Source organism: Notolabrus celidotus, chromosome 19 (assembly GCF_009762535.1).
Source record: "Notolabrus celidotus isolate fNotCel1 chromosome 19, fNotCel1.pri, whole genome shotgun sequence".
In the NCBI taxonomy this organism is placed as follows: Eukaryota; Metazoa; Chordata; class Actinopteri; order Labriformes; family Labridae; genus Notolabrus; species Notolabrus celidotus.
The window spans coordinates 9,074,968-9,096,150 of NC_048290.1; the positions used below are offsets into that span (position 1 = coordinate 9,074,968).

General features: G+C 39.8%; 1 protein-coding gene across 2 annotated transcripts in view; it reads left to right on the top strand.

Moving 5' to 3' along the window:
* rgs3a (regulator of G protein signaling 3a) overlaps nt 1-21,183 on the top strand; it is a 122,629-nt gene that overhangs the window by 41,057 nt on the left and 60,389 nt on the right. The window lies entirely within an intron of this gene.

Genomic DNA, 21,183 nt, shown 5'->3' on the forward strand with positions numbered 1-21,183 from the left:
CTAGAAAGGAGGAAACAACATTAGTAAGTGCCACTGACCACAGGCAAACCATTTCATTTCATTTATTTACCCTTTATTGTCATTATTATCATTTTTTTTAAATGTATATGTATTTATTTAAAAAAATATATTATATTCTAATTACTATTTGAATTAGTAGTAGTAGTAGTGTTTTATTTTCAATTTTGAATTTACACCACTTCCACTGCAACAACATCAATCTTCCTCCAGGTATCCACTTAGTGTCAATATCATCACGATTATCATCATCATCATCTATGCATTTGTCATCAACATCATCATAATTAGCATCAATAGCATCAGTAGCACAGAGTGCAGAGGCATTTCACCTAAGTGTCGTATCTAAAACTTTATCAAATGTAGAATAGGACTCAGTGGATCAAATATAGCTGGGTGGCTCATTCTACCTCTGGGGACCACAGAGGATTAGAGTCTAGCTTAGTTGCGTAGGTGTTTCAAAAGAGCTTGATCTTTATCTTTTACTTTAAAGGTAGAAAGGGACTCCAGAGCCTGGTAATTCATTCCAGCAGAGGAAAACAAAGGAGAAGATTCTAGCTAGTGACTTAACGCCCTGTTGACACGTCAGTACCAGGTTTTATTGTCAGAGAAGGACGGGCAGTAGGGAGTATAGACTAGGGATGGGTACCTTTCACATTTGAACCGTTACGGTACCGATACCCGGTACCTTGGAATCGGTATCGTACTCAACGGTACCAATTTTCGGTACTTTTGTGTTTTTATGTGGTAATAAATGTTAATTTAAAAAAAAAATCTCAAATTTGTTTAATTTAACATATTTATTTAATTTAACATGAAATGAATAGAAACAGGATTATATAGGTGATTATATATATTAGCTGACACGTGCTCGTGGCGTCTAATTGCTCTTTCAGGAGTTTATCAATTAACACAAGTGAATGCCTGCGGACGGGAAAAAGTCAGTTCTCCGTCTCTTTATAATAACAGGACACACAACTTACTTGTTGGGCATTCACACACACAGGAAAGGTTATAAACAGGGCAGGTAGTCGGATCGAGAGGGTCCATCTCAACCATAGACAGTAGAAAATAAACGTAATCCTCCTGCTGCTCTGCTTCGCAGTGAGTGCGCACGCCTGTCAGCTGCAGGCTCCGTTTGGCGCACTCCAGCGAGAGCAGAGAGCAGAGACGTTCACCCGATCAGTTTCAAGCTTTATTGCAGGGCGAAAGTATGGAAAATATCCTACTCTTCTACTCCCTCACAGTCACAGGGATGCGTTCAGGTACCGAAACATGGTACCGTTTGATGTTACGTGAGTCGGTACTCGGTAGTACCGACGCAATCCGGTCGGTACCTATAAAAGTACCGAATTCGGTACCCATCCCTAGTATAGACCTGGATGAGGGATTCTGGATAAGCAGGAGCCGGTTTTGTTACTATTTTGTTAAAAAACGACTTAAATAGAGTTCTGTTTGATGCTGAATTTTTCATTCACTGTATCATAACACAATGCTGAAAGAATCATAACCATACCATAACACTACGTATACTTGAGGAAAATCGACAGTAGTTGACAATTCTTAGTGGGTTGATTCTTCACTATATTACCCACATTACTATGTACTCCTAATAAAGAAATATTGGGTCTTAATGCACATAAATATTGCTTTTAATCATTTAAGATGACATTTTTTATTCATATTGTTCTCTGTTATGTTCACAATAGTCAGATGTAATTATAAACATTCATGTGAACATGTTTTTGTATCAAAGGTTTCAATGTGCAAATCTACACAAATCGATTAACTCACGCTCTCTAAATGAGACCCATTGATTATTGATGCTTTAAGTTCCTTCTACATTTCCACATGTGTAGAAATATTGGACTTATTTTGAAGCACCTAACTTCATTGAATCAAATTGAGTTCAATACATTTAGTCTTGAACCAAATAATGCCAAATCCTCTTTATTGCCATTGCACCAGGTACAACAAAGTGAGTGTCCAGCTCTCCCTCAGTAGAACTCTTAAAAAAACAAAATAGCAGCAGTACAAATGACATACTGATGAAAAGAAACAGAATAGCAGTTGTAGGGGAAGTAGAATCTGAACAAATGTGCAAACGTGCAAGATAAAGGCAACTGTGTATTGATTAGATTCGGTAGTAAAGAAGGTGAGTAAGTGCAAAGTGAGTGAATGTAAGGTTTTATGATTCTTTGGGGGAAAAAAGCTACAAAGATGAATCCAGGAACTTTTACTTCCAAGGTTTGCTGTTTGTTGTAAAGAGTACGCTGTAACAAACAGTGTGTGTAGCTCTCATTGAGCTTTGACAGCCCTGATTTAGAGGTCTGCTGTTGTGAAAGAAATGACTGTGGCCCAATTCGGTCATTCAAAAGTTGCCTGGGGAAATCTACTCCCAGCTTTTCTTTTTTTTTAAGTCAATTTCTATTTCAGGGGTTGTTTTTTTAATTGCTGGTGAGTGCCAATCTGTCAAAACTTCAGATGGGCGAGTATAAGGACCTCTGGAACACTGTTTGGAGGTGTGGATCTCTGATAATTGCTTCCTTGTATTGTAAACATATCAGACTTTATTTCCAGCGTCCTTTTATTTTCCTTCCCCCTGCCTTCATTTTTTATTTTTTATGAACACCAAAGACAGCCAGTCTACGTCATCGATTTGAAAGCTCTCCAAGGGGGGGTTTGTTTGAGTTTCACTGAAAGGTGATTAAAAGGGGATAAATAGCTTTGTGTGAAGACGTCACACCTGTTGTGCATGAGGGCTTCATTTCATCAGCAGATGAAAGAGAGACAAGCTGAGAGTCTTTGATCCTTCTATCTGCATGGCTGTGTGTTCACGTGTGGCCCTGTGTGTATTTCTGCCCATATCTGTAAAGATTGAAAAATGGAACTGATTACCCAGAAGTGCAAATGACCCAGAACTTGTCCTGTATTTGGATTATTATCCAATAATTGAACTACTTTGGAGTGAACTTCTGAACTTCATCCTATATTTCAGCTTTCAAGTGTTGCCAACATAAGAGTCAAACCCTTCTAAATAATTCTTTGCAGCCTACATGTATGTTCACATGCACAGTGCTGCTCTCCTTGCCTCTTTACTATCATTTTCTCAGTCGATTAGGTGCACCCAGCTGAATGCAAGAACACATATACACACGCTGCAGTGGTCAATACGGTCAATAACATAACAGCTTTGCAAGCCTTCTAAGTCACGTAAGTCAATGGGATTTACCCCAACAATATTGATCCAACCAGCATATTGATCAGTAAAGACGTGGTAAAAACACCACTCCAAATTATATATACCATGGCCCTCATAGAGTATTCCCCCTGGTTTACATGACACATCCGTTAACAAATGGAAAGTGATTACGCTTTACTTGTTTCTTAAAAGGGAAAGCAAATGTTACAGCTCTCTCTCCCTCATCATGTTTGTGTTCATTATTAAGGCTTTATTGGCGAGAACGTTAAAAACAACACGTCCCAAGCATCTCTCTCTTAGGGTATGTTCACACTTTGCCAGCTCAATACAGCACATCCCTTTCACTCAGTTCTCACCCTCGAACCAGATTCTCACAAACCTTAAATATGGGTTCAGTAATGTTCCCCAGATGAGATAGGTTAGTGCTCTGTTGTCATATGTTTAAGTGTAAATGGAAAAAGTGCCCACATCCTCATGAGATGACTTCACCCTGCTCAGAAACAAACAGGAGCTTTGTGGCAGCAGTCTTATAACTTTCTGTCTCTAACTCTCATTTGATCACTTTTCTTAAAGGCTAAATGAAACACAAGATAAAAAGACTGTCATCTTTTGATGGTGGGGATTGAATCATAAGTTATCTTGTACAAAGAAAACCCTATGTACATGAGGGATTCATGGAAAGATATGCAGCTGTAAAGCTATCTTCTTATGTATCATATAACTAACTATAACCAAGAGCTTTCAGTTAAAGCTGGGGTTGGTAGTCTCGGAAAACTAGCATGAATATGAGTGTAGCATTTCCTCAGGACTCCGTCTAACCCCTCCCCCTCCTCCCTCGGAGCTCCTCCAAAACGATGCCCCCCGCTCACATGCACGAGCGCCGTTGACTTGCGACCATATGATCGTGACTGATTCAAAACCGGTCCTCACCAAAACATTATCATAGTGAAAGTTAAAAACACAAACAAACATGGCTGCTGTTAGTACTCACAACTGTCATGCTCGCATTATCCAGTTGTACTGGTGACACGATATCAGGAGAAAAGCTATAACACATGTAATACTGTAACAACTCTACTGTTTGTTAAACATGTTCAGTGTAGATGTTCTTAATTCCTACAGTGTTGACAGTTAGTGAAGGCATCAGGAGAGACTTTTGCTTGTCAGAGCCCCCGTGGTGAGAGCTTTTTAGACTCTGATCCGGACTACAGTCCTGAGCAAAGCACCTCATCGGGTCAGGGACAGGCCCGAGGTGGAGCGAGAGGGGCAGTCAGTAGAGTCAGGGGAAGCAGTGGCAGGGGACGGGGACTCGGCTCGGAGTGCACGCCGGGGAAATGTACGCGCAGGAGGCGGGGAGAACGGCAGAACGGGATCTGATTGGTTTAAAATTTGGGGACCCAAAAAACGGTGATTGGTTGGTGTTTTCCCAGGTTTACTCCGGCTGTAGATAGCAGCTTTTCTTCACTCTTTTTTAAGAACACATTATGTATTGATTACCATCGGGACATAAATATAATTTTAACCAGTATAACGAAAAGTGTATCTAAATCTGACTGCCAACCCCAGCTTTAAAGAAAGTTTTTCATGAACCAATATAATGATCACATTTAAAGCCACAATACGTGATGCAACACAGTACTGCCTGATATGATATGGTATGATGCGATACAACATGAAACGATGAAATAGGATGTTAAAGCACTTCATGACTTTTGTCTGTGAACAGCGTTATTAAATACACTTCACTTTACCTACTTTATACGATACAGTAGGAAAGGAAACAATACAGTATCATTCCAAATGATAGGATGTCATTCAAAACCATAGACTGTATAAAATATGGACGTAGTATCCATGACGCCACCCATCTGTTCCTGAGCACTGTTTTGAAGCCAATCGACGGCGGCAGCCATATTGGAAATGCGGAACTCAACCAGGCAGAGTGTGACATAAAGGGGCGGAGTTTGAGCCTCCTAGCCAACGGCTGTGTTCACGTCCGGGAGTCAAGTCAGTCATGTCCTTATTTGGGCAAAAACTTGTAATCTTAATATCTTCTAAACGTCGTGTTAGAAAAAAAATTCAACCCCCTTACAGTGTGTGCTGATAAAGAAATTAGCTACTGTAGCCAAGCTGTTTTTCGAACCAGGCTGTAAACATGTTTATTTCTGCTGCAAAGATCGTCTTTTTGAATTGGGGTCTATGTGTTTCCGGTGTTTCTGCAGCCAGCCTCAAGCGGATTCTTGATGAATTGCAGTTTATAACACTTCCGCATGGGCTTCATAGTTTGAGACCAGAGGTTGCCGCTTGTTCAAAACGCTATGATCTCATTCGAAACGATGCGATATTACTTGAAACGATATATCATTCGAGATGATACGATTTAATTGGAATGATAGGATATTATTCAAAATGATACGATAGGATACGACTCAGTACAACACAATACATTAAAGTACAGATGCACACGTCACAACCTGATTTGATTCTAATATGATATATGATGCAATACAGTATGATACGATAGATGTGATATGTTGTGATATAGAATATATGATGCAATATAATACAATATAATAAAATACAATAAAGTGCAATTCAATAAATATAATATCCTCTTTGTTACCTTCAGGAAATTTGTCCAGGATCACAGTATTATATCTCTACAGATGCATTTAAATATCAGTTGATATGAAAACAGCTTGCCACAAATCTTTATTTAATTGAACTTCTTTTTATAACATGGAAAATTATTTCTCTTTTCCATTTGTTGATTTCCAGATGAGAAAAACCCTGTTACAATTCTAACCTCTAACCTTCTAACCTCTATACCCCCTCTAACCTTAAAATGTAACAATGTTTTCAGCTTTGACTAGTCTTCTACATGTTTTCAGACACAAACATGGTCACACATGGCATTCATGGATTCCCCTGTGGGATTACTCCTGTGTACCACTCTGTGTAGTTATGAGAACCTTTTTGCGTAATCTCTTATTAAATGAAAATTTGAATGGTGTCCTGAAGGCAAGGGGAATACATGCTTAATCATAACATTTTACATCTTGACAAATTAGTTCACTTTTGATTGCATTTCTCCAGAGTACCTTAGAGGCAAATACTTTGTATTCAGTCAACTCCAAATGTGTTTAATTATATGCAGATCAGCTTTGTCAAGTACAGGCGATCTGCAAAGAATGCCTCTGCAGTGTCCTGGCTGTTGCATAAAAGCATTTAAAAACAATGGTTCCCATGTGTTTCGCTCTGCATCTTGGCACTTATCATTTGGATTATTTTAAATTTGGCACAGAAAGGAGGACAAATAACTAAAGATAGACATTCATAGAAATATATGGGTTGCCTCCTTCCAGAGATGACCACTGCATTAGATAAACACGTAAAAAACAGAACCTTTAAATCTGTCGTGTACATCAGCACTCACATTCAAACTATAAACACAAAATAGTCCTTTTACACAAGTGTTATTCAAGAACACTGGCTATTTGACATTGCAGAATATTCCCTTCTGCAGTGTTGAAATCTCTCCATGGCTCATTGTCACTGCTGAGTCAACACATGAACCTTTTTGTAACCCGAATATAGTGTGTCTTTGATGCTCAGTGTGCATATTCCTGCCAGTGAGCAAGAGTCATAGCAAAGGAGCTTTAGAAAATTACCCATCGACTCACACATTTCCCTTGTGTCAGAAACAGCATTTGTCCTCTCATGCACAAAGCTGAGTAAATCCACACTTAGCTGAAGCATGCACTTTACTCAAGAGTTATGTTCAAGTGTGCCGAGAGAGCAGAATCCACTCCAGAGGGAAGACACACGAACAGCAGAAATCACAGACATCTATTCATGTCACTTTCTTCATTCATGTTTTTCCAGCAAACAGGGTTACTCTGTCACTGTGTTAGTGTCAGCAGCTGTCTTCCCCCAGCCCCTTAAGACTTGGTATGCTACCATTTGGAAATATTTGGACATGAGCCCTTTCACTTGGAGATTTTTTAATCCTCGACTCTCTCTTTGAGTGGGGAAGTATGAGAGTGCGCCAGTTCCTGTTGTGTGTGAAGCTTCATTTAAAGTCAGAGGAATGGGGGCGAATGTTTATGATGACTAACCTCAACTTGAATAAGTGACGCCTCTCCTTCTCTCTGACTTAGAGATAGTCACAGAAAGTTACTGTCGGGGATTTGAAGCGAGTATCATCCCGAGAAGAGTTGCATAATGAGCCTGAGAGAGCCGACAGGCTGGGAGAGATTTGCCAAAAACTTCTGAACTCAAAAGGTTGGGTTGCCAAAATACCAATGTAATCATCAAGTCTAAAAACATACCAACGAAAATACCAAGTCAATTGGTGAGTCATGATGATTCAGCTTCGTATTAGATTATTGATTTTACATTACACTTTCAGCCTATTTGATTTTGATACCATCATTGAACTCAGAGTGCTTTTTAGAACCAGATATATCAGGCTTTGGCATTTCATCTTCTAATTATGGCTTCTATCTGTATTAACATTTAGGTTTTACATTTCCCCAAAATAGGAATACCTTCTTAAAGATTTTCGATGCACAAACAAGCAGGTTTTGGTGAAAAAAAAAAAAAGGTTTCATCGCACAGTGTGTCCAGATGACCATGCTTCTGCTCCATATTACAGTACTTTCAGCAGCCAGAAGCACTTGTAGCAGAACATATATCTAAACAGACAATGTGCCACACTAAAGTAGGTTGACAATGTATTATGCAGGGAAATATACTTCGATACAATGATTTGTTTGAAAGGAAGCAGTTGACTGTTTGCAAGGATCTATTTGACTTAAATTTTAGGATGGATTTTTCACCGCTAAAGTCAGTCCCAAGATTGTCTCTGTACTGTACATATTAGTCTTAAAAATGAATCGTTTGTATTGATGCTTTGTTTACAATAAGGTATTGTAACTCTGATGCATTTTTCCACATTTTCTGCTCATGATTTGTCGCCCTGGGCCACTGTGAATTCAACAACTATGACTTTAAATTGTCCTAGTTGTCTTTTAAGCAAGGATTTGAGTTCAGTTGCAAAAAGTAGGAAATGGAGCCACTCAGGTTGAAACCTCATTGTCCATTCAGTGATACGAGTGGGCGGGGATACCTAGATCACGTGGCACTATGCTGATTGACTGTCTGAGTTTTGTCAGAGTGGGGAGGGTGCAGACAGATGCAGAGGCGGAAAACACAAAATAATTTAAAATGATTTGAAATTCAAATTAAAAAGATTGATTGACTGACCTAATTTGAGCTTACTTTTCACAATGTTTACCTGTTTTATTTCAGACTACTGTCCCCTGAAAGTTTTAAAATAATGTACTCAATGAACAAATAACACCTTGAGTAATGATTGATTTTTAATGGCCTTGTTAGCAGGTTTTTGGTGTGTGTTCATTCTGGCGCCCCCTGTGGACAAAGCAGTCCTTCCTGAGCTTGTCGTGAGAGTAGAGTTTTCAACAAAAAAATATCTTTCTGTGTTTAAACCTTCAAATAAATCACTCATCAAGAACTTGGAAAAATTAAAACAAAGCTTTTTTGGCAGTCGAATCACTTCTCGTGATACCCACCCTTACACAGCAGTTTTAGACATTAAATATGACTAAATACAAAAAGTAAATGTAGCACTAATGGTCTTATTTACTTTTGTAGATCATATAAGGCATCAGTATTAATTTCAGTAACTTTGAAAAATCAGCTTAAAACTCCACACAGGAGCTTTAAAAAGTAGAACATCATGAAAAGAGAGTCGAGTTTTCACTGTTTACCAGTGTCATCTGCTTTGAGACACATTTGCTAATTGCATCCTTCACGGCAGGTTGAGAATCACACTAGAAGACCGCACAAGACAATGTGGTGATAGCTTAAGTGCTATTTTTCCATCTGAGTAAAAGCAAGGCAATGAAAGCCAATCTGTGGTTCCAAAATTAGCTCAAATAATATTTCTATCATCAAGCAAAACCAAGCACTTATATAAACTGAAAACAACATATAAACTGTTATCTTGTTTTTTTCTCTGTCGGAAACAAACAGTCACCCTTGTGGTCTGGTATCTCACTGCCATCATAAGTCTGTTACTTCCTTCCTTCCGCTACATTCTTGTCTGCGCTGCATTAGCCACAGGGCTGCTGGAGAAATACATTTGTTCAGCTCGCACACGCACACACATACCCTCAAATGGGAATTTAAGCAAGACTGGCCATTCTAAAAAACAACAGCCCCACTTCATCACCCACAGTAAGCATTAGATGAGCAATGCTAGCGCCATCTCTGAGTCAGAAGAGGAGGTAAAGTTCCTGCAGTAAAAGTTGCATACATTTTCTCCATGGCTATCATGAACCGTGCAAAAAAAAGATGGCTGCTGCTATTGAACAAAGTGTGTCTGTGGAGGTTTGGAGGCAGCTTGTCCTGCTTGTTCTCTGGGTGTCTCATTTGACATTTATGAGAATCTGTTTTAGCTGCTGGAGTGGTTATAATACAGCATTTATGTTGCAGGGAGCAGTGACGCACTATGACAAAGACCCTGTCTTGTTCCCTCGCTGTCTTACTCTCTTTCAACTCGACAAACTGTATATTCATGAGAAAGTCAAGAAAGTGGAGGCTTCTCTGTTACTCTGTCTGCCTGCTCCAACATGCCACAACACCTCATCTTTAAAGACATTCAAGTAATGACACATTAAACTCTTGTCAGATAGGAAGTGTCAGTGAATGTGCATTTTTGAGCATCATATCTCACTACGAGGACACGCTGAATCTTAAGCAGAGACAGAAAGTAACAAACAGAGATATGCCGATGGCTCCCACTGAGTTTTGAATGTATCAGGAAAAACTGAATGATTCACCATTTTCACCATATTCCCCATTAAGTTCACAAAGATCTTCAGGCACCACACAATCTGCAGTGTCCTGAATGTGTCAAATTTTCAGGAAAAGCCTGTACTGTATTCCTAGGTGTGCATGTCACTTCTCAGAAAAGCTGCAATTTTGTCACTTTTCCTCCTCTGGTTGACGGATGCTGTCTGATGTACCTGGACTGCTTCCTCAGCCTGTATGACACATTCTGCCACAGGCATCAAATGATGAGACACCTTGCTAGTGTGTATTGCTTTTTAATGATCAATATTCAAAATCAGCTATACCACTTGGACCACCTGCTTCTTATTTCTCTTATCAGATCAGGGCTTTAAAAGCACTGACGTGATGAGACATTGTTTCCATTAGACCTCTGATGGAGCGCTGTGGTACCGGACACCAAGACATTGCAGCAGATGCTTTCAGTCCAGGAGGTCGCAAGGTTAATCCTCCATGGATCTGACATTCCACAGATGCTGGATAGGATTGAAATCTGAACTTGGAGACCAAAACAAGACAGTTGTGTTGCTCCTTAGTCCAGTTTTGATGCTCACATGCCCATTGCTGGCACTTCTAGCCATGGACTTCCTACAAACTAAAATGCATTGTGTGTTCTGACACGTTTCTACCAGAACCTGAAGCCTGTGGCCAATTGACCAGTTTTCCTTCCCTGGACCACTTAATGTTCTAATTAACCACTTCAGACCTGGAACAACCCAACCCACAAGAGCTGCAGTTTGGAGATGCTCTGATTTAGTTGTCTAGCCATCACATTTTGGCTCTTATCAAAGAAGCCAACATCAACTCTAAGGACAAACTGTTCACTTTCTGCCAAAGATGTTCACTTCATATCAGTGGTCACGCTGTTATGGCTCATCTGTGTAAAGCTGCAGCACTATGAGTCTATTTAGAGTCCCTTGATATCTTCTCCTAGAATTAAGTCTCACTGAGAAGCTAAAAATAGAGATTTTATGAGACATAAACTGTTTTTTCCTTCATTATTATTTTTTTTCAGTCCTTTATTTAAAGGATAACAAAGAGCATTTCACTACAAAGGCAGAGAACATTATGAATCTGCTCCATATGAACTATATGGCTGAACACTCCTCCCTCCTCAATACCCTTTTCATTCACGGAGCTTGAAAACAGGACAGCCAATTTAAATCTTGACGTCTGGTCACCCTACTCTGAATGTAACTGTCACAGAAGTTAGAGTATATTATAGATGTTTCCTTTTTTTTGTCATTTCATAACTGACTCAGAAATCTTCAAGATTATGTTAAGCTACAAAACACAAGCTGCAAATCTCCTGAAGAAACAAGACAATGATAAATGACAATGTGAGAGTCTGACACACAGATTTAGATGTTGTTTAAGTGGATCTGTACTGTAACCAGAAACAGATTGAGCCTGACGTGAAAGTGGTATTTTCCTGAGCAAACACAAGGGTTGGTAATTTTGGATATGTGATCTTACATGTTGAAGGGATCATCAGGAAGGCGTAGAAAGTAAAAGAAGCACATTAAAGAGATAGTCTGGAAAGTGAGCTGAGACAGAGACAGGAAAAGTGGGAGGAAGTGAGTGACACAGGAGAATTCAGGAAGTCTCACGAGTAATTGAAAAAGGAGTGTGTTGACACGTCTAACAGTTAATTTTCTCTGGTTGTCCATTGAGAATGACAGTGAGAAAGAGAGGCTGCTAAACACCTGTCCTAAATGTGGACCTATAAACATTAAAACTGCAAATAATCCCACCTTTACTGCTGGAGTGAGGAAGTCTTTTGCACCGCTCTGTTTGAAATATAAATAGATCATAAATGAGACGCATGCATGGAACATCTGTGCTGCCTCACGTGATCAACATTTCTCTTGCTCTCTTTATTTCTCCACAACAGACACACTTTCCTCTTCTTTGTCTCTAATTAGACACGCATGAATCCCATCCACCCTGTCTTTACTCGTCTCTTTCCTTTAAACGCGTGCACATGCACACATGGCCACACACAAACAGCATGCTGCATGCTATTTGTGGGATGCGCTGTCTCTCAAAGTGTGACATCCAAATTTAGAATTTGTTTTAATGGAGCAGATATGAAGAGCAGAGCTGAAACATATCACAGAGGAGCTATGGCTTGATTATCAGTGGTTTTTATGAGATTTCAGCTTCAGAGAAGTTGTGTACTGAGGGGTTTTAATGGCAACAGAGCGGTCTGCTGGTGAGAGGGAGAATCTTTACAGGAACGTAAATGCAGCCTTTACACCCTGCTGGACAGTTAGTAAGTGCCGTCTTGTTATGACGAATCATTGCATTGCAACAGTTTCCATTTTTAGCTATATTATGTATTACAAGCGCTCACTAATTAATTGAATATTTACCTTAGCACAGTGGTTGCTGTGTCTTGCCATATTGTCATGCAGTAGAAGTATATTCAGAACATCTTTGTACTGGTTGATTCCTTTTTTTTTTTAAGTAACAGGAAATAAAGTAATCTTTAATTTCTTATACAAATCTGTGAAAAATCCCACGACTTCAGATTTTGCTTCCCTGTGTGCATACACACCTTTACAACTGGAGAGCTTATTTTCCAAGTTTCTGGTGAACCTCCCTCGTTTATTTGAAGACTGTTATTGACCTGACAGAAAGAAACAAAAGAAAAAACTCAAAGGTTTCAAAAGGTTGAACCTAATCCAACCTAATGGTTTCCATAGTTGTGTGTTTTTATTTTTCCACTGCTGCTTTGACCCGACACTCATTCTCCTGCGTCATACACCCTCTGTCTTCTCCCACCTTTCCCCCCTCTGGTACCCATCACCTCTTTACCTTTGAGGTCTTTATGACACCTGTCAGGTGCAAATACACAATCTTTCACCTCCACACTCTCTCTGTCTGTTTTCATAGCTGCCTTTATTTTCTTTTGAGATCTATCTATCTCGCTTGTCAGTTACGCACACTCACTCACTCACTCTCACACACACACACACGCACACACAGCACAGCGATGTTATTCATTGTGGCCTGCAGTGTAGGATTAATTCCCATGTCCCTCTTTAAACATTAATGATTTCCCTTTGATGGAGTGGTGTTTGGCTTTATTTTAGCTCACCTTTAACTATTCATAACTCTGTTATATAATGGCAATTATGCAGCAGCACAGGGGCTAGTATAGATAAGGGCTGCATAGACTCAGTCCTAAGAAGGTACAGTGGAGCATGAAATCCATTCATTTTCAATTACACATATTCTCTACTCTGAGGAGTGACGTTTGCTCCACTGAGCATGCAACAGAGCTGGGATAATTTGCAAATAAGAGGGCTCTATTTAACACAAGGACACTTTTGATTAGTGCAAGTGTGTGATTACAGTAGCGACACTGAAGGCTTCAAAACATTCTGCTACCAATTAACAGAAGGAAGGCAGAAAAAAAGAGCGGAGTGGAAACAGATGAAAACAGTCAAGTTGATCTTCTACTTCTTAAATGTCAATCATTACTTTATGGTGAAGAAGGGTAGTTGGAAGCTCATCATTTAGGTGCAGGGTGAAACCAATGAGCTTTGTTTTCCCAGATAGATTTGCACACCAGTGCTTGTAGGTACTATATTTGCAGGTATGGTCAAACAAATGAAAAATATCCACACAAAAATCCAAAATCCAAAATATGTCTGTCAGCTGTAATGTATGAATCATGACGCCATCAAGGTCAAAGGCTGTTTTGTTCCTTTTAGCACACAGTTAATCCACAGAAGCGACTGTTTCCTGCTGTGATAGAAGATATCGACACCATTGTGTCTTTGAATTGCACATTTCTACTTAAAGTCTCCCAGACATCTCAGTCCACAAATCCAAAATAATACGCACTTTGTGTCAAACAGAATCAAAACATCACCAATGTACTTTGACTTTGAGCTACCACCGACTAATTAAGCCAACAGGTGCAGCTAATGAGCTAAGCATACAGGTGCAACTAATCAATCTGATGTCAGCAGGTAACTGCATCACAACCAAAATGAGTTAAAGGAGCTTTGTGGTGTTTTTGTTGGTTATGCACCTTATACAATAAGTGTGCTGCACAGTTTTAACATGAACTCCAGTTCATTTCTTGATATGTAACAGTGTTGTTCTTTAAAATGAAATTAAATATAATGCATTTCACAGAAGTAGCACTTTGAGATGCACACTGAAACTGCCTCTTACCTCTAACTCATGGATTCAGACCCCACTAGTGTAGCAGTGCAGCATTTATTTGAATATTAAAAGTAAAAGTCTAGATCTTTAAGCACATTTAATTGCATCCATGTGATTACCAAATCAAGACACTTGTAAGAATTGCTTTATATATCACAACACGACTTCGAACAACTCATTTGAACACAACCAGAAGAAAAACACAAAGATAAAAGCATGGGGGAAATATTACCACACAAATAACTATTTCTAGTACTGCACACCATGTTTAATGGATAAAAAGATCAAAACAATACAGATTTACAACTCATATTCTGTTAAAAATGTAATGTTTTCTATATTATTATTTTTTATTCTATGAAGATATGAGTCCAGGTTGTAACACAAAATATTTTTACATACATTCCATAAGGAACACCTCATGCCATATCAAATCCTGTATTGACAATCCTTTAAACTGTTCTTTTGATTTAAATAAAGTGTTTTATGTCATATTCTTAATTAGGAGTTCAAGTCTGGAGAGTGAATAAATATAAAACTGCCTTTGAAAGTCACCTCCTCAATCTTTCCTTAATGCATCATCATCTGGAAACAAGAATACCTTTAGCAGGAGACAGAGAGCGAGACAGCAGACTGGCCTGTGTTGTTTGTGTTGTTTCAAATAACTATGAAGAACAGTGTTTCTTAGCATATGATGTGATTAGATAAGGCTGAACAGCTCCCCTCAGGCCTGACACAAAGACATGGTCATTGTTACTGATAAGGTTATGTCTGTGTGTCTTATGCGGTGTGAAAGACATGGTCCTTTACATCCTCCTCTTTGATTCAGTGCTTTGATTTGCGACATAGAGCAACTTCTAAAAATAGCATGACGAGGAAGAGAGAGACACACAGACAGACAGAGGGAGAGAGTGGGGGAGACAGAATGAAGGACAAGGACTGCTTTGGTCCCCTGAGAGTTGGTTACATTTGATCTTTTCATCACCTTCACTCCCCCTGCGTTTCCAGTACATCACATTTTTACATTTCCTCCTTTCACTCTCACACCTCTCTCTCTCTCCCTCCCTGATGCCATCTGTCTTCATTTCCCCTCCTTCACCAAATCCCTCTTTACCCCCTCTATCTCTCTCCCTCTCGCTCTCTCTCGCTCTCTCTCGCTCCACTCTCTTTTGCGCACACGTTGGCACGCACGTTATTGCCGAGCTGGGGGTTGAAGCTGGGACTGCAGCATTAACACAGACAAGGGACCGAACAAGGAGGAAAAAATAAAGCATTGACATATCCGGAAAATCGGACAGGAAGAAAAAGTCACTTATGGTCACGCTGGATTAGAAGCCTGTATCTGTTTGGGCTGCACATGTGCTGAACTGTGCCGTTTTTTTGTGCCAGCTGTACTCTGGGACACAACATTAACAATAACTCATTTACAAACAAGAGAGCAAGCACACTACGCGTCCAGATGCCTGTGTCCAAGGTACTGTGATTCATGTCATCTGTTTTACTAATGTGAAGGTCAAACAGAGAGGTCTTTCTGGAGACTTCTGCTGCTGTTATGCTGAGATTGGGACTATTGTGCTTGTGTGTAGACATGCATTTTTCATGGTTTAATATCAGTGTGCATGCCTCGGTTAAACATGTGAATGTAAGTTGTAATGTCCGCAGGCTGGTATGACAACTGTTGTGCAGATGTCCTCTTTGAGGTCACAACTATTTTTGATTTCTCACATTTATATAATCAGATTTTATTTTGAAGAATAATTTTACTTTGTCAAGTTATTTTCAGAAGTTTTTGCTGTCTCTCTTTTTTTTTAACTTTGATTTGGACGAGCAGGAGTATTGTCCAGCTCCTCTGATTCAAATTTCCCACCTGTCATTTTTTGAATATTTGGGCTGTTTTGTCTGAATTAGTTGTGTGTTGATGACATCATTAGAGTTTTTCTTCATTCATGCTATCTTGTGATTTACCAGTCAGTACATTGTACACAAGAAATCAGTCAAACAGCTCAAGTGTAGCTTATTCATATTTAGCAGGATGTCCTGCAAGTCCAGATTCAAATTGGAAAAAAAAACTCCACTCACCTTAACACTTATTTTTAATATCTGTTAAGCATCAAATTGTATTGTTAAGGAAATTCTAAAACTAAATGTTGGTTCACTATCTATTTAATTGTTTTTTTCCATCAGTTATTTTGAAGGTTTTATTGAAGTTGGTCTTGTAATTTTGTATAATTTGTGTTGGACATTGACCTACAGAGAGATTTAGTCATTTGTCATCAATCATTCATCGGTGTTTATCCTAGCAACAATGTGAATCAGTCATTTCTCCTCGTTTGTCTTTTCCATTGATTTTGGTCACTTATCTATAAAACGTGTCTTCTACCATCTTTTCTAATAACGTGGAGACCCAGCGGCAACTTCCCGTCTGGAAATACCAAGCCAACGCTGAAAAACTGCAGTTCCTTGAGTGTCCACTTGAGGCTGGCTGCAGAAGCACTGTCACAGCCAGTGGGCTAAAAAGAAGACTTGCCCCTTTGCCTTCCTTCTGGATGTTAAAAACATGATCCTGATATTGAGCTTGCATTCGGTCAAATCTGCCTAAAAGGGCTGCCCCTTCCAGAGAGGAACATTGAGGTCGAAGAGCTCCCTGAAGCAAGTGCAAATCTGCCGTTTTTCTGACACAGCTGTCAGAACTGTCTGTCATTTAGGTCAAGGACTTTCGGTTTGTTTATTGCCTCAACTTTAGCATACTCGTGAAGAGGTGGCCGTACACCATCAGAGGCACATGGCAGTACATTGAATATGTAGGTACAGGTGAAGCTCATTGAAAATGGTCTGTCTCCCTGGGGTTGTTCCCAGCAATTACATTTACATAAATTCCTTATCCACCTCCTGACAGTTGGAGGTCTTACAGGGGACATGTGCCCATAGCTTTGTTTTCGTCAGAAGGGATTGCCTCAGCTAGCTATAGGCCAAATGGAGAGTCTCGCATGATGGCACACAGCTGCTCCTTTGTATTGGGGCTTATTTTAGTTCCTCTGAGTGCAGTGGTGTCCTTGCTAAGAATGTTGGATTTCTTTATATATTTGGGACTCGCGTCATCAGGCTGGAGATGATCCCTTTGATGGTGGAGTTTACCAGCTTCTCTTGGATTGCGAAACACTTCCCACCTTTGGCCACTGGCAGGGAGATGTTATCTGTAGCTTAAGCCTACTATTGTTCTTGATGGACTTTGTTGCAAAGAAAGTAGCTGAATTTGTCCTTACCATATTTGTCTGTGTGGACCTGAGATCAGATGCTCCTTATTGACTGGAACTTCTTAAGGTGCTACTTTACTTATATCAGTGTCTTGGCTCCGTAGTGTAGTGGGTGCTCTGTCAATCCAATGGTTGGCGTTTAGTAGAGATGTTCCAAAGCAAATACTTTTTAAAGGTTAGAAAACAGTCACAGAACCACAAGGTCTTGGAGTAAATGCTGTCTAATTGGTTTGCTAAGTGGGGCTGACACTAGCAGAGCTAGCACCACCAGCCATAAGTCCTCCTTGCAGGTTACGACCACATACCTGCGCTGGTTACGCATTGCTCCAATCGACTGGTTATATGTCAGTCTAACCAGACACAGCCTACATACGACTTTATCCTATGGGGTAGTAGAACATTCTAGCATTACAGCAGTAGTCATTAACTACAGCTACAGCCCCAGCTAGTGGTGGGTGGCTGCGCTACACCTGAGACCCAACGTATGACGTGCATATCGGGTCAACTATGATCCAATTATTCATTATTAATTCGACCAATTGTGTGAATGCGTATGAATTGGGACGGCTAGTACTGGTAGGCACTTTAGGCAGCCTCTGCTATCAATGTGTGTAGATGGGTGACTGTGATGCACAGTGTTGAAACACTTTGAGTGGTCTCAAAAGAAGGAAAGCGCAACACACAGTCCATTCATACTTAGCATTTAATGTTAACAAGATGATATTGGAAGTTGTTTCCAAGGTGGTTAATGGAATGGGATACGTGTGATGTTTTGACATATTGGGCACTATTTGACTTATGTAGCTCTTGGTTTTTCAAGAAGGCACCCTTGGATTGTAAACCAGAGGGTTACTAATTCAAGTCCTGGTATGGACCTAAGTATGAAAATTGGGCTGGCAGCTGAAGAGGTGCCAGTTTACCTCTTGGGCACTACTGAGGTGTCCTTGAACAAGGCAACAAACCCCGAACTGCTTGGGGCTCCCCATCCATGTGTAGCCCCCTCACTGTATCATCTCTCCTTTACTGTTTATGTAAAGGACTTTATTTGTGCATGTAATGTACTTCTGACCTACGTGTGTATTGCATGTTCAACAACAAAGTCTAGAAATTGGATTTCCTCTTGGAGAGTAATCAAGTATGTCTCTTCTTCCACCACTTCTTCTTCTGCTTCAGTAAAAGGGTTGGTTTATTTGATCATTGGTGTAACCTCGCTCTAGCAACATGACATTGTTGAACTTTTTGGAATGGAATGTATCAGAGTGTAGAGAGACAGCAGGTGCGTATGCCTTCTACCTTTCAATAGCAAATGTTCCATGTCACACTGAGGATATAAAAAACCTGTCTCCTGAGTAGCACTGAGAGGCTCTCGAGATAACAGAGTGAGGAGAAAGGTGAGAGACTGACGAGAGCGTGTGTGAATGAGTGAATAAGAGAGACAGAGAGAGTACAGTGTGGTTCAATAAGCCACTTAGGTGTAGCAGGTTCATTTGTTTATCCAACCAGCCTGGTTTCCAAATACAAAGAATGCCGTGTCTAACTGTGCCATGAGATCTAAGAGTTGTTTCATCAAGATACACTGTAAATGGTGTTAATTCTCCAGTTCGATGCCAGTAAACCAATGCAGAAGATTTGAATGTCATAACCTTTGACTATAAAAACAAAATATAATTGTAAAAACTGGATAATGTATTTTTTTATGTAATAGTTTGGGAAACTGCAGTCTGCTTGCTGCTCTGCAGAAATCTGATGTTTTTGTCTGACTCTATTTTTAGTCTTCTTGGTTGAGCGGAAGCTTCAGTGAATGTTTAAATCACGTTATGTATGCTGGGATTTTTTGCTAAGACCCATTTCTATGGGACTTTGAAAGATAACCCTTCAAGGAAATACGCTTAAATATAGTTATGAATGCAGACAAAGTACATCACACATAAAAACTTACACACCAAGCTTGAATTTCTGGTACATTAACATGAGAATCCTAGGACCCCACCTCTTTATATATAATAGAAACAAAATGTGTCAGTGCTGCTCTATAAACAGTCAGAAAATTAGAAGAACAGACTTGGTAGAATTGAAATATAAAATGTATAAATATGTTTAGATTAGTGTAAAATCACCTGTTAACACTTTTTTTTGTTAACTTAGAATGAGCCTGTTATATTTACAGAAGGAGCTGTCCCCTTCCATGGAGGCCGCCATCTTGCACTGCCATGTATCTACAGTGGCATGAAAAGGACAAACTGTCCAGCATACGCATTTTTGTATTTAGCCAAATTCCCCGGCTGTAAGACGGAAGAAGAGGAGGAAGAGAGCAGTTTTTGTAGTGTGCAAAAGACTTTTTATTGGTTAAGCTTTTTGATGGTAAAAACTTAAACTTGGATGATCAAAATTATCATATCAGCACAGGAGCTTCCTTTCCTGGACAAGCACTTTGAGCAATACTGCTTAATAGTCCAATTTCCACACACTGTACATTTAAGAAACTGGGTGAAGAATCAGCATGGAAGCGGGGCTGTCAACCACTGCAGATGGGGTCAATTTTACAATGAAATATAAATAATTGTTAGAAACTCAGATCCAAACATTAACATCAATGTTAGCTCCACTTAGAAAATTTCCAGAGCTGTACTTGGTGGTCGAAAGCCAGTTTGTTTCAGCACTATTTGCACCAAGTGCATGTCCCCCCACCTCCAGTAAAACACTACTGACTTAAAAAAGACAAACTATCCCTTTAATACAAATTTTGTCTTGATTTAGTAACAGCTCAATGACAAAAAAAAAGCCTTAAAGCTAGCCATGCCAGCTCAATCACCAATAGTTCATTCAGTGCAACAGGTCTTCACATCTTAGTCACCTCGGGGAAGCAGTTGGCTGCTTGCAAAACCCATGAACTCCTGCTCCTTATGTCAGAACCTGTCATCATCCTCATTAAGTCGAAACATGTTCCCGTTTTCTTCCTGGGTTCACGATGTCCACCTTGCTCTCTGCCTCGTTCAGAGTTGTTTGAATAGAAAGGTGCATTGATGTCATCCGAGTCAAGGATGCTGCGGCGGGCTATGACTCAGTATAGTTGGAAAGTGTAAGCATCCAGTATCTATATATAACCATTGCAATACATATAAAGTGAGCAGGACATCAACGTCAAACAGAATGTTAATGTCACTCAGTTGCAGAATGAAACATGCATATGTGACTTTAAAAATGTACAAACTAAATCAAACTGTGTCGCTCACAAAACCAAGAAGTATATGATGTCGAAGTCATTAAGAGTTAAGCACTGCAAGGTTTTACAGCACACCTGTGACACATAGATGACCTCACCTTGTTATATAGGAAGTCTTCTTTTATCATGACCTCATGACTTTAGAGCTCTATTGTCAGTGTCTGACACGTAAAACTAAACTTGTGCTGCACAGATTTGTGTGTGTGTGTGTGTGTGTGTCTGTGTGTGTGTGTGTGTGTGTGTGTGTGTGTGTGTGTTTGTTTGTTGACAGTGTGTCCATTGTGAGCTTTGTGCATCCTGTGGGACTTGCCCGTAGTGCCTTAATGTCTTCACAGAGAGATGAAGGGCGGGGGTGTTGTGCAGGGACAAATGGGCACAATATATGAACGCATTTGTCAGACAATATTTGCAGACACACATCTGCAATC